This window comes from Lissotriton vulgaris, chromosome 6, assembly GCF_964263255.1.
Source record: "Lissotriton vulgaris chromosome 6, aLisVul1.2, whole genome shotgun sequence".
NCBI lineage: Eukaryota > Metazoa > Chordata > Amphibia > Caudata > Salamandridae > Lissotriton > Lissotriton vulgaris.
In genome coordinates, this window is record NC_141694.1 from 21,846,352 (window position 1) to 21,859,812 (window position 13,461).

The 13,461-nt window shown below is 47.5% G+C and overlaps 1 protein-coding gene across 1 annotated transcript in view; it reads left to right on the forward strand.

Annotated features, from left to right (window-relative positions):
• The window catches only part of LOC147706721 (uncharacterized), a 507,439-nt gene that overhangs the window by 366,974 nt on the left and 127,004 nt on the right, over window positions 1–13,461 (forward strand). The gene's annotated exons all lie outside the window — the stretch shown is intronic.

Below are 13,461 nucleotides of genomic sequence, written 5' to 3' on the forward strand. Positions count from 1 at the left end.
CGGCTGTGGGCTCGAGAAAACGAGGAGGGAACGTCACCAACCTCCTCCAGCACTGCCACCGTGTCCAACAGCCAGCAGCCTCCATCCCACCGCCGTGCTCGGACAGCCCCCCGCCGCCGCTCAGCTGCAAGACCATCAGCAGCTGGCCCCCTCAGAGCCAGGAAGGCACTCATGCGCCGCCTAAGCCTAAGAGTGGACTACCTGGAGCGCAAGGTGGACGACCTTGAAAAGCAGCTCTGGGACCTCCGCAAGGACCGCCTGCCCAAACACCGCCGGAAGTGACTGTGTCCCTTACCCCTTTTTTAAAGACTGTTGGGGGGGGTGGGAATCGGGAGTTGGGGGTTATTTATTTTTGGACTACTTCAAATGGACAATTGTTTGAGTTAGGGAGGGGTGGGACTACTTTATTTTGAAATACATTATTCATTTTACATACTTCAACATAGTGTACGCTTTGATCTTTTTTTGTGGGGTGGTGGGCGGGAGTTAAGGCACGTTTTGTTTTCCTCAAACTTACCAGCATGGTTTATCTAAAATGTCCAAAAATGCCACTAACGGAGTTAGTGAATTCAATTGGCCTACTAGTACTTTACTTGTACTATCAGTCCCTCCTCCGCATCCTAGCCCATCTTTCTACCTCCCCAAAATGCTTATCTTACTTGTGATTTGTGTTTGAGAATAGAGCTAGGCACAGCTCTGGCTGCATGGCAAATGGCGATTACACCATCCCGGACCGAAATTCCGTTGTTGTGGTGTTAGTAGTAGGAGTGGTACCATACTAGCAGTAGCAGCATATGAAAAACAAAGTAAAAAAATTAGACATTGAGTGGCCTGAGAGGAGTATTAGAAGGAACAGTAGCCTAAGCAATGCTGAAGATAAGTATTGAGAAAAAAGAATTGCATGGATGATTATTATGGCTACAACAAGAACAGTGACACAGCAGCGTAACACAACAAGTCTTCTTAGCATGTAGGAGGATGATGTTGACGATGGATCCAATCGATGGTGGGCATGAAATTCAGAATTTATTTTAAAATACTCATTGTTGTTTTTTTACCCAGAATTACAATATCCTAGGATTCATCTAGCTGCATTAAAATTGAGTTGAGGGGGTTGCTTACACCTTATCCTCCCCAGCAAGTGTGTGGAATTATTGTTATTTGCTCACACCTCAATGAAAACCACACAGCCCGGGGGAAGAGGGTTAGGGTTTGAAACTTGGATGGGAATGGGGTTTGTGGGTAAAGTTTTGTGGCGAGAGGGAAAAAGAAACACAGCATGGACAAACAACAAATGAAGATAAACAAATCTTTGGATACAAAGCTATTCATAAATCTTTTAAGGGACATAAAGGAAGTGCATGCACTACTGCATGCATGAAGTTGTTTGCTAAATGGATAGGTTTAGTAAGTAGTACTTTCTACAATGTATTATCAAGAAACAACAATGTGACAGTGCAGGGCTGTAGTAATTACTCAATTTCACTTGCCTATCTGCTCTCAGAGAGAAGAACCACTTCGTACATTAAATTAGTTTAAAGAATAGCAAAGAAAAAAGTATACAATGGCTGGAGGGATGAATTGAAGCAGAGAGCAAACAAATGCACAGTGTCACACTCACAGTAGCTCATAGCAATAACATTACTTAAAAGATAAGTCGAAATGAAGATGGATACTGTAACTGTATGTTGTTGTAGTTGTCCTGTTGAATTAGGAAAGTTGCATGCATCCAGCCATTCCTCTTTCGCGGTACTCCTCCATTCCATCTGACGCTCCGTTGATCAATGTTGGGGACCAGAAGACACCTTGTCCACTGCCTGCCTGGCGGATGCTGATTTGCGGGTCGCTAAGCCTGAGGTCATCCTTTTTGTCATTGCACAGGGTAAAAGCCGGCCTGTAATTGTTGATGGGAAAACAGGAAGTGATATCAAAACACCACAGAGATAAAAATATACGGTACGCTGTGTAGTGCAAAAATAACACTTTCAGTTTTCAGAGTCGACAGTATTACAAAACATAAAAGCATCATTTCGAAAGTGTGTACTCTGAGTCTCCTTTTCAAGGATAAATATGTGTGGGCGAAATTTGCAGATCTTTCCCCTCAAGCTGTGTAAAGTGTAAACAGCGATTTCAGAACCCTAACCCTAACCCTAACTCTAACCCTAGGTCCTAACCCCCCTTTTTAGGTCTCGCCTGTCGATACGCATGCGCATCGAGCAAGCGAGACTATGGGGGCTCATCGACTCTTTATCCAACTTGCAAGGAATCGTGGCGATTCCTTGCAGTGCACGAGAAATTTAAGCTCAATGCGCATGCGCATTGAGCTTAAATGCGCGTGCACATGCCCCCAGCCGCCTGCCTTGCCTACTCTCTCTCACAGCCTCCCCCAGCTCCGCCCCCTCACTACTTGATTGCACGGCCGCTAGGCCGTGCCTCCCCTACTCTCCTCCCCCCTCCTCCTCTCCTCCCCTGCCTGCCTGCCGCTAGGCCGTGCCTCCCCTACTCTCCTCCCCCCTCCTCCTCCTACTCTCCTCCCCTGCCTGCCTGCCGTGTCGCACCTCTCCCCTCTCCGCCCCCTCCCCTGCCCGCCGTGTTACGGTGAAAGGCTTGTTTTCTTTGTGGCTGAGTAAACTGCTTTATGTAGACCCATGCTTCCGGCCTACCGGAAGAGGTGCTGGGTTTGAAACTATAGGAGGCTTGTGGGTTGGTAATGCTTGTGCATAGATCACTGGAATGCACGGAGTGCTTTGCGAGCATGCAGTGTTCACAGTGGCATTAGGATTCAAGGAGAGGGCGCACATTCAGCGGTTTAATACTGATTGCATTGGCACAAGGGCAGTTCGATGTTGACCATTTCTTAATTCGATTTTATTCCACCATTGCTTGAAATGCGCAGTTACTGTTCCTCGAGATAGAAAGGATTGTTTCCAGTCACGTGCATTGAAAATGTGCTTGTGTTGTGTTTTACAACCTTTCCCTTTTAGTGATCTTGAATGCACTTCGTTTAGGCGCTGTTTTATGCATGTGCCCCATCACCATACACCCCCCTCCCCCACCCCCACTCCGGCCCTCTCACACTTTTAACAAGACCTTTGCTGGTCAGAAAGCACTAATAACGCATTGGGTTCATCCACATAATTTCAGTGGTGTGTAAAATGAATCTCTTCGAAACCTCTCCATTCTAAAGTCTTTCAGTCCTGTACATTTTATATTGTTCAGCCAGCTATCCCTTCCCCAGTCCTCGCTTTGTTTTCCACCTCGTCTCACTACCGTTTACACCTTTCTATACGTATAGCTTGCGTTTACTGGTCCAGCACCTGAGGCAATTTTAACGATTTGGGCGATTCAGATGAACGTACAGGGAGGGGCAAGTCCAATGGAAAACATCCCTGTTCTTTGGTGTTTGAGGGACCTCGCAGCCCTACACCCCCTACCTCCTCTAGTTTCCTTTTGTTTGCTGTGTGAGTCACGCACTTCTTTACTAACATTTGCCTTCATGTGGCTTTAAGCATTCCTTTTCCCAGAAGGGCCCTCGGGCCACCTCGCCCACCTGCAGCTTTTATTATAGTTTAGGCCTTATACCTGAGGCTCTGTTCCTATGAGCAACGGATTTACATCCTCTGCTACGGAGCAAGCCCAGGCTCGGCGGCCATTTTGTCGGCATGTTTGGAAGGCAGCGGATTAGGCTGCCTTTCTGCTTAGATTGTTTACATGTTACTTACCTTGAAATGCAGGTCGCTCGCTCATCTGCTGTTTCATAGCAAGCCCCTCATTTCTTTTTAGGTAATCATTGTTACAAAAGCATGGGGAAGAGAATCTTTAGAGACACGCAGCCTTTATTTACTAACAAGGGTTAAAAAACGTTTTTTTTAAATTATGGGTTGGAGAAAATGTTTGCTTCAGCGACTGCTAATTTTGTGCCACTTTAGCATCTCAGTCCTTCTCTCTTCATACAAGGTCTTTTAAAATGTATCGTCCAGTCCTAGTCGGGGCACAAGCCCAGTGTACACGCGAGTAGACCGCATCCACCCCACACAAATATGCAAAACTTGTATCCAGGACACATTCAGCAGCACCTGCACGTTTTCTGCTTTCCTGTCCCAAGCAGCAATGTGCAGTCGGGGTGGGGGTTATCTGTTTCTTCAAACCCCCCAAGTTGGAATGGGAAGGTCAGCGCGCTCCAGCTACAGCTCAGTTGTTTACCAGCCCATACCAATGACAGCAGCTACTGCACCACGCGGTGCACGCATGCCGGAAAAACTCACTACATTAGGCGTGAGCTCTGCCCGCCGGCTCACTTTCAGAGCCGCACGGACATTGAGAGGAGGTAAGCTCCAGGGACTGACACGCTTGACCCGCTGCCTTTAGTTAGACAGTTGTTTGGTTTTAAAAAAATATCCACTTCAATCAGACTTTTCACTTTCCTGCCACGCTGTCACCACGCCGTAATCAGTTATTTGACTTTAAAATTAAATCGCACTTTCCTTTGGCTTTGACGTTTTTAAACATGAGCATTTGCACTATTTTTATGATAGAACACGTAGCCATGAACCGGCCCACTATGGCATTGTTGAACACCCGATTGCGCTTGTACAAGAGAACATGGCATGCCGGTATCTCACTCACGTTTTCACAGGTCACACGTAATTTTAATATGAGACATCCCATACCGTAGCCACCCTCACTCACCCTCACCCTCACTCACCCTCACTCACCCTCAACCCCTCACCCTCAACCCCTCACTCTCACTCATCCTCACTCACCCTCAACCCCTCACCCTCACCCTCCCTCACCCTCACTCACCCTCACTCACCCTCACCCTCCCTCACCCTCACCCTCACTCACCCTCACCCTCACTCACCCTCACCCTCACTCACCCTCACTCACTCACCCTCACCCTCACTCACCCTCACTCACCCTCACCCTCACTCACCCTCACCCTCACTCACCCTCACTCACCCTCACTCACCCTCAACCCCTCACCCTCACTCACCCTCACTCACCCTCACTCACTCACCCTCAACCCCTCACCCTCACTCACCCTCACTCACTCACCCTCAACCCCTCACCCTCACTCACCCTCACTCACCCTCACTCACTCACCCTCAACCCCTCACCCTCACTCACCCTCAACCCCTCACCCTCACTCACCCTCACTCACCCTCAATCCCTCACCCTCACTCACCCTCAATCCCTCACTCACCCTCACTCACCCTCAACCCCTCACCCTCACTCACCCTCACCCACCCTCACCCTCACTCACCCTCACCCACCCTCACTCACCCTCACTCACCCTCAACCCCTCACCCTCACTCACCCTCACTCACCCTCACTCACCCTCACTCACCCTCACTCACCCTCAACCCCTCACCCTCACTCACCCTCAACCCCTCACCCTCACTCACCCTCACTCACCCTCAACCCCTCACCCTCACTCACCCTCACTCACCCTCAACCCCTCACCCTCACTCACCCTCAACCCCTCACTCACCCTCACTCACCCTCACCCACCCTCACCCTCACTCACCCTCACTCACCCTCAACCCCTCACCCTCACACAGTGCAATAGGTCTCGGAGCATTTGAGTTAGAGCTTTTAGAAATGTTTATGGCTTTTTTTTTTTAATTCTTTAGCTTTGGCTACAGGAAACAAAAATGCTAAAGATTTACAAAAAAACCCATAAACAATTCTAAAAGCACTAACTCTAATGCTGCGAGACCTATTGCATTTCCAATGCTTGTTCACAATGGATTTAGTCCAAACCACTTGATTCCGATATGAGACCTTCCCAGCAATGCCCCAAGACACGTCAACCCACCCGCAAAAAAGTTTAACACCCCCAAACAGGCAAAAAGAAAAATTCAAAAACGAGGACTTAGCCCTAGCTCCAAAATCACTCCATGCACGCTCTGCAGCTAGGCCCTAACTCCCCTTTGCCACCATGAATTTTCTCCAAACCACTTGCAATCAAAACTATCCATACCCAGCGTTGCTCCAAGACCCCCCCCAACCCCCCCTCAAACACCAGGAACCCCCCCAAGCAGGCCCCCAAAAACACAAAAGTGAGCGAAAAACTCTGAAAAGTGAAAATAAATTCCACCATGGATTTACTCCAAAACCCTTTTATCTGGTATTAGACCTTCCCAGCAATGCCCCCAGACCCGTCAACCCAGGCAGAAACAAGTTGAACACCCCCCAAACAGGCAAAAATGGGGACTTAAACAAATTTAGGCCTAGTTCCCAGATCACTCCGTGCGCGCTCTGCAGCTAGGCCCTAACTCCCCTTTGCCACCATGGATTTTCTTCAAACCACTTGCAATCAAAAGTATCCATACCCAGCCTTGCTCCAAGACCCCAACCCCCCCCCCAACCCCCCCCACAAACACCAGGACCACCCCCCCCCCCAAACAGCCCCCTGAAAATGCCAAAGTGAGCGAAATGTCTGAAAATGGAAAAACTTTTTCACCTCCGATTTTCTCCAAACCACTTTTATCCGGTATTAGACCTTCCCAGCAACGCCCCCAGACCCGTCAACCCAGGCGGTAACACCCCAAAACAGCCAAAAAGCAAAACCGCAAAAAGTGAGACTTAGAATAATTTAGCCCTCAATCCCAAATCACTCCATGCACGCTCTGCAGCTAGGCCCTAACTCCCCTTTGCCACCATGGATTTTCTCCAAACCACTTGCAATCAAAAGTATCCATACCCAGCGTTGCTCCAAGACCCCCCAAACACCAGGAACACCCCCCAAGCAGGCCCCCGAGAACACGAAAGTGAGCAAAAACTCTGAAAAGTTAAAAACTTTTCCACCTTAGATTTTATCCAAAACACTTTTATCCGGTATTAGACCTTCCGAGCAATGCCCCCAGACCCGTCAACCCAGGCGAAAACAAGTTTAACACCCCCAAACAGCCAAAAAGCAAAAATGCAAAAATGGGGACTTTGACAAATGTATGCCTAGTTCCCAGATCACTCAATGCGCGCTCTGCAACTAGGCCGTAACTCCCCTTTGCCACCATGGATTTTCTTCAAACCACTTGCAATCAAAACTATCCATACCCAGCGTTGCTCCAATACTCCACAACCCCCCCCCCCTCCCCCCAAACACCAGGAACCCTCTCAAGCAGGCCCCTGAAAACACGAAAGTGAGCGAAAACTCTGAAAAGTTAGAAACTTTTTCACCATGGATTTTCTCCAAAACACTTGATTCCGATATTAGACCTTCCCAGCTATGCCCCAGACCCCCGCAGCCACCCACAAAAAAGCAGAACACCCCCAAACTGGCAAAAAGCAAAAATGGCCCTACCTTCAATTCAGTCCAAATGCGCTCTGAAGCTAGGCCCTAACCCCCCTTTTCCACCATGGATTTTCTGAAAAACAAATGCAATCAAAATTAGACTGTGCCAGCAGTGCTCCCAGACCCCAAAACCCAGCACCCCAAAAACAGGCAAGTGAGCAAAAACGGAAAAACTTTTTCGCCATGGATTTGGTACAAAACACTTGATTCCGATATTGGACCTTCCCAGCAATGCCCCCAGACCCCTGCAGCCACCCGCCAAAAAGCAGAACACCCTCAAACAGGCAAAAAGCAAAAATGCAAAAACTCATACTTGAAAATTTTTCAGCCAACCAGTCAACATCGGTCCAAACGCACTCTGCAGCTAGGCCCTAACTCCTCTTTCCCACCATGGATTTTCTTCAAATCACTTGCAATCAAAATTATGCTATCCCAGCAGTGCTCCCAGACCCCCAGACCCTCCCCCACAAATCTAGAACACCCACAAACAGCCCCCAAAAACATGCAATACTGGTATATTCAAAACATGACAAATTGCGCTGTTCACAAAACATTGCTGTTTTCGCAACTTCCACTACTTCGATCCTCTTGAAACTTACCTGGACCGTCACTTGTTCAAGCGCTTCACAAGAATCTCAACAAGGCAGAACAAAATCGAACCACTGCGCTCTTTGAAGAAGAAGATGATGAAGAAGAAGAAGAATGTCTACGACTAGTTTTCACCCAAACGCACCCGCCCGCAAAACACCCAAAAAGGCCAAAATTCTGCCAATTCTGGACCAAAGAACACCAAACCCCCCTAAAACCTTGCCAACATCATTATGAACGAACCTGCATCGGGCCCCGAGCCCTAGACTCAGCGTGAACCATACCAACTTAAACCCAAAAAACCTAGTAAATCGCACTGAACCCTAAACCCTAGATATGCTTTGTCTGTCTGTGTCAAAGAGCCTAGGTATGCTACATCAGGAGGATGCTTCACTCAGTGGTGCCTGCCTTGACCGTCGCATGGCCCTGCCGCAAGCATGGGCCAAAAATCCGTTCCGCTCAAGAATTATTGATTTTTCGGTAATTTTGCGAGATTTGTGAAATACCGAAAAACAGCAAATTTTGCAAACATAACGGATGTTTGGCCCAAGCTTGAGGCAGTGCCATGCAGACAGTCAAGGCAGGCACCACTGAGTGAAGCAACCTGATGTAGCATACCTAGGCTCTTTGTCAGACAGACAAAGCATATCTAATTGTATGCAGCAAACCACATAGCCCCAGTACACTGCCTCGCCCTCGACCACTACATACCACGAATAGACAGACATGTAGTTCTGCTGTAGTATTTGTAGACTGGTTTACCTGTTTGCCACTCACAAATTGGCCATAGTTGTTCCGTAAACCCAACTGATGCTGAGTATCCATCCATCCCAGTGAGTGACTGTAAAGAAAAAAGATATATTATTTAATCAATCATCATGGTATATTGAAAAGTGAGTCCGCTCCAAGGACATTTTGCATATTGTGAAATGCAACATAGTGGCCCTTGAATTTTAAGTACAATTTGAATTAAACAAGGTAAAAAAAATAGAGTAGTTGACATGAGTTACAATTACTGTGTAAAAGATTAAATAATAACTAAGACAAGACATATGATTCATCATTTCATGCACAAAAAACAAACAGCAATTGGTTTCATGAGAGCCAGACAGCCATTGCTCTCCACTGCATGCCATCTTCTCAATTATTCATTACCTGTTCTACTTTTTGTCCGCATCTTCTTCGGAAAGTGAGGGCCCACAGTGCAGCTTTTCCTGTCAATATCAGAAGTCTATCATCAATCAGCAAGCATGAAGTCAGTCAGTAATTTCAGTCCCACTTGAGGGGACTCGTCGTAATCCATCCATCTGCCTTGAGGGAAATGGATAGGGGGAGTCTGGAGGAGGAGTATAGAGGAGCATGATTGAGTTGTGAACTTGTGAACCTCAGGAATGCAGACTGTGGCACCTTCAAATCAATAAGGAATATAAGATGAAGACAGTGCTGCTGATGGACTTGTTGTGATTAGGTGAATAGAGTTTTGTTGCGGTAAAAGTTGCAAAACAAAGAAAGACACACAGGAATAAAAGTGAATAAGGACGAAAAAAAGGAAGTCATTTTCAGGCCTTGGTGTCAAGGAAGTAGAGCTCGTCCTCAAAATCCATAAATTGAGACTTGAGTAGGTCAGGTAACAGAAGAACTTATGTCACCTAAGTTGGTGTCCTCTTCTTCCTGCGTGCATTTACGTACTTTGTAATCTGGTGGTATGAAGTGCTGATTCATCTTGATCAGTGTTAACCTCTCCACATTTTTGGCCGAGAGACGGGTCCTTTTTGAAGTTACAATTGCACCAGCAGCACTGAAAACACGTTCAGAAGACACACTTGCGAGTGGGCAAGACAAATAATTTAGAGCCAGGTAGGTGATCAGTGGCCATAGAGCCATTTTCCTGTACCAATACAGCAATGGGTTCTTATTAACAAATACCTCTGTTGGGTCATCTAGATAGGCATGCACCATCGACTCAAGGTTCTCCACGGTTGCTCCACTTTGCATACCCTCTGTGGCCTTTGGAGCACTGGAACGAGCAAACCCTTGATGAGTTAGCCAATCCGCTTCCGACAATATTATGGCTGGGCCTGGTGCAGGTGAGGATGATGATACGGTTGCTGCTGGTGTCGTTAACGGCTGTGAGGGAAAGTGACTCCCTTCGCCCACAGATTCAGAAGTGGAACTTGACGCCGGATGGCCTGCTGATTCAGTTGGACTTCTGCCGGCTCCTTGAATATTCTGCAGATTTTTTTCGAACCGAGTGGCTGATACAGCTAGCCAATGTTTGTACTTTGAAACATCTGCTTCATCAAAAGGAATGAATGCTTTGCTGGCCACTGCCTTTTTGTACTTTGGATCCAGAATAGTGGCACAAATGTAATGTTGTTCTGTATGTATGTTTTGAAGCCTTTCATTGGCAACTAGGCGGCTTAATAACCTCTCCGCCAACGGATATGCGTCTTGCTTTTCACCATCATCTCTGAACGTTGAAGACACCGCCTTCAGTTGGTGCTCTAGCATGACCAACAATGGGATAGCTTTGCCCAAAGAACAGTCCTCCCTGCCGACTTCACGCGTGAAGACCTCAAAAGGACGAAGCATGTCTGTCAGGCTTTTAACTAGCTTCCATTCCTCCAACTCTAGCCTCATGTCTTTCATAGTAGAACCTAGTTGAAATACATACTCATTGATTACCATGCACTGCTCAGACAGACGCTCAAGCATGATAACTTTATGACACAGCACTGAGCACGAAGTGTTCTCACATCGCCCAGCTTTTTAATAATTTAGACCTGTTTAGACCTGTGTTTAGGCATTTTAGGTTGCTTTGACGTTTTTAATGTAAATTGTTGTATTTTAAAACGGAATAATTGCAGCAGTCAGTTGAATTGATTTAGCGCATACTTGCACTTTACTCACCCTTCCACATCAGAGGGAATAGGCATTTCGAATCGGACTCGTCCTCGAGCACCACCCGCCATCTTGGGGCTGCCTCGGGACGCGTTCTAGCTCTTCTCCACTTCCGGGAGAGAGCTACTTAGTCCTCTCTCATCAGGATGCGCAGCGGACGTGCGCAGCGGGCGCGCGCCGAAGACGCGCCTAAGACAAGCCCGTCTGCGCCCGTCCGAGCTAGATCCGGGCGCAGGGCCACCCCCCCTGTCCATGCTGCCATCCATGATAGTTTACCAACATTAACCTATACCTCCAGCCAACTAAGAGGGATGAACCCTGGATTAGGTAGGTCCTGCATTATGCTTACGCCTCCTAAAGACCTTACTCCCATAGTGTCATCCTGTATGGGCTGTCATTATACCCTCCCGCCGCCTGTACTTGTAGCTAATCACACTTTACATCTTTCTTCAATTAGCAAGGCTCACTCTCGAACTGTTCAGTACTTCAGAGCAGCACTTATCAACTCTCGCTCCCTCCCCAAACATAGTCTATCTATTAGGGACTGTATCATTAACCAGGAATTGGACATTCTGTTCATCACCGAATCATGGGGTGACGAGGCCTCTGGCCCTGATTTTGTCTCAGCCACCCCCGAAGGCTATTGTGTCGCTAGACAAGACAGAACTTCTGGGCGAGGTGGTGGCTTGGCCATCATCCATAAAGATGCTTATAGGATAAAATTTGAGCTTATTCCAACCCCAAACTGCGAAGCTATCGCGTTTGTTATTAATCTCACCCAGAAGCAAGCTTTTAGAGGGACATTGGTCTATAGGCCACCGGGTCCCCGAACAAAATTCTTAGCTGCTCTCGCAGATATCACTGAAGCGGTCATAGGATCCTTGGATTATACTATCCTTGGAGATTTTAACTTTCCGCTGGAAGATATGGAAATTAAGGACACTGCCCAACTTATTACAGACATGCAAGCAATAGGAATGCAACAGTTGGTAAGGGGTCCCACGCATGAAGCGGGGCATACACTGGATGGTCTGTTTACAAATAATCCAGACATTGACCTGATAGCAGTACTACCATTGGTATGGTCTGATCACCAAGCCATCATCTTTAGAATTCGAGCAATACAATCCAACCCCCCCCCGACCAAAGCTCGGTTATCACTGGGAACACGAGCCTGGAAAAATGCCGATATTCCACATCTCTCTAATCTCCTTAGGACTTCGGTCCCGGATAGTTCCTGTGATCCTGAAAGTTTGTCCACTAACTTTCAGGGATGGTTATTAAAGGCAGCCAATCAGGTGGCACCTGAGAAATCTTATTGCCCAAACAGAGTTACACCATCGGCCCAGTGGTTCACAGAGGAGTTGCGTCTCCAGCGTCAGTATTGTAGAAGTCTAGAAAGACGCTGGAGAAAGCACTATAGTCCCTCTGCTAAGCAAATTTATAAAGATGCTCTGGCGATCTATAAGAAAGCTATCATTACTCAAAAAAATACATTCTTTACTGGTAAAATTGAACAGGCCCAGAACTCAGCGAGGATGCTATTCCAGGTGGTGAACTCTCTCTCTACTCCTCCCACTGGCCCGGCAACTGAGCATTCTCAGGAATTCTGTAACTCGCTGGCCAATTTTTTCACCACTAAGGTAATGGACATTTATTCCATTTTCCCACAGCTACCGGCGGAAATTAGGACTGATCCATCCTCCCATTTGGCTGTGACCCATCCTTCTTTTTCTGGTTTCAAGCTAGTGACAGAACATCAGGTCAGCATATTAGCTGCCAAGATCAAATCGGGTTCTCCGCTTGATCCATGCCCTCCTGACATAATGAATCAACTCTACAATACCATCGCTCAGCCGCTTACCACCATTTGTAATGCCATCTTTGAAACAGGCGTCTACCCAGAGATCTGGAAGAAGGCCATCGTCAAACCTTTGCTCAAAAAGCCTTCCTTAGACCCCATGGTTACGGCCAATTACAGACCCATTGCTTGCCTTCCCTTTCCCGCTAAAATCGTAGAGGCCATCATGACCCAGCAGCTCTCAGAGTTCATTGAACAACACGAACTCCTGGATGATACGCAGTTCGGTTTCCGGAGGGGACACGGAACCGAAACTGCGCTGATAAAGGCCTCCGATGAAATTAGAAACATCCTGGATTCGGGAGGAGCAGCAGTGCTCATTCTGTTGGATCTCTCGGCGGCCTTTGACACGGTCGACCATGCTATCTTGGTCGACCGTGTCACAGCCCTGGGGATTAATAATTTGGCCAAAGATCTTGTAGCCTCTTTTTTGGCTAACCGCAAACAGGCAGTTAAACTGGGCAATTATTATTCACCGACTTCTAAACTGCCATGCGGGGTCCCCCAAGGATCGTCGTTAAGCCCTGCGCTTTTTAACATTTATGTTGCAGACTTGGCAAGGGTCATAAAATCTCATGGGATGCGCCTAACTACTTACGCCGACGACACCCAACTTGTGTTGGCGGTCCATAAGAACGGCCCAGTGGTAGCAGCTAATTTCCAGGAGGGGATACTGGAGGTACAAGCATGGATGCACAGTAACTGTCTAAAATTGAATGCGGAGAAAACGGAGGTTATGACCTTTGGCAACATCTCTCCAGAATGGTCCCCGATTTGGTGGCCTATTCAGATGGGTCCTCCTCCGGTCCCAGTC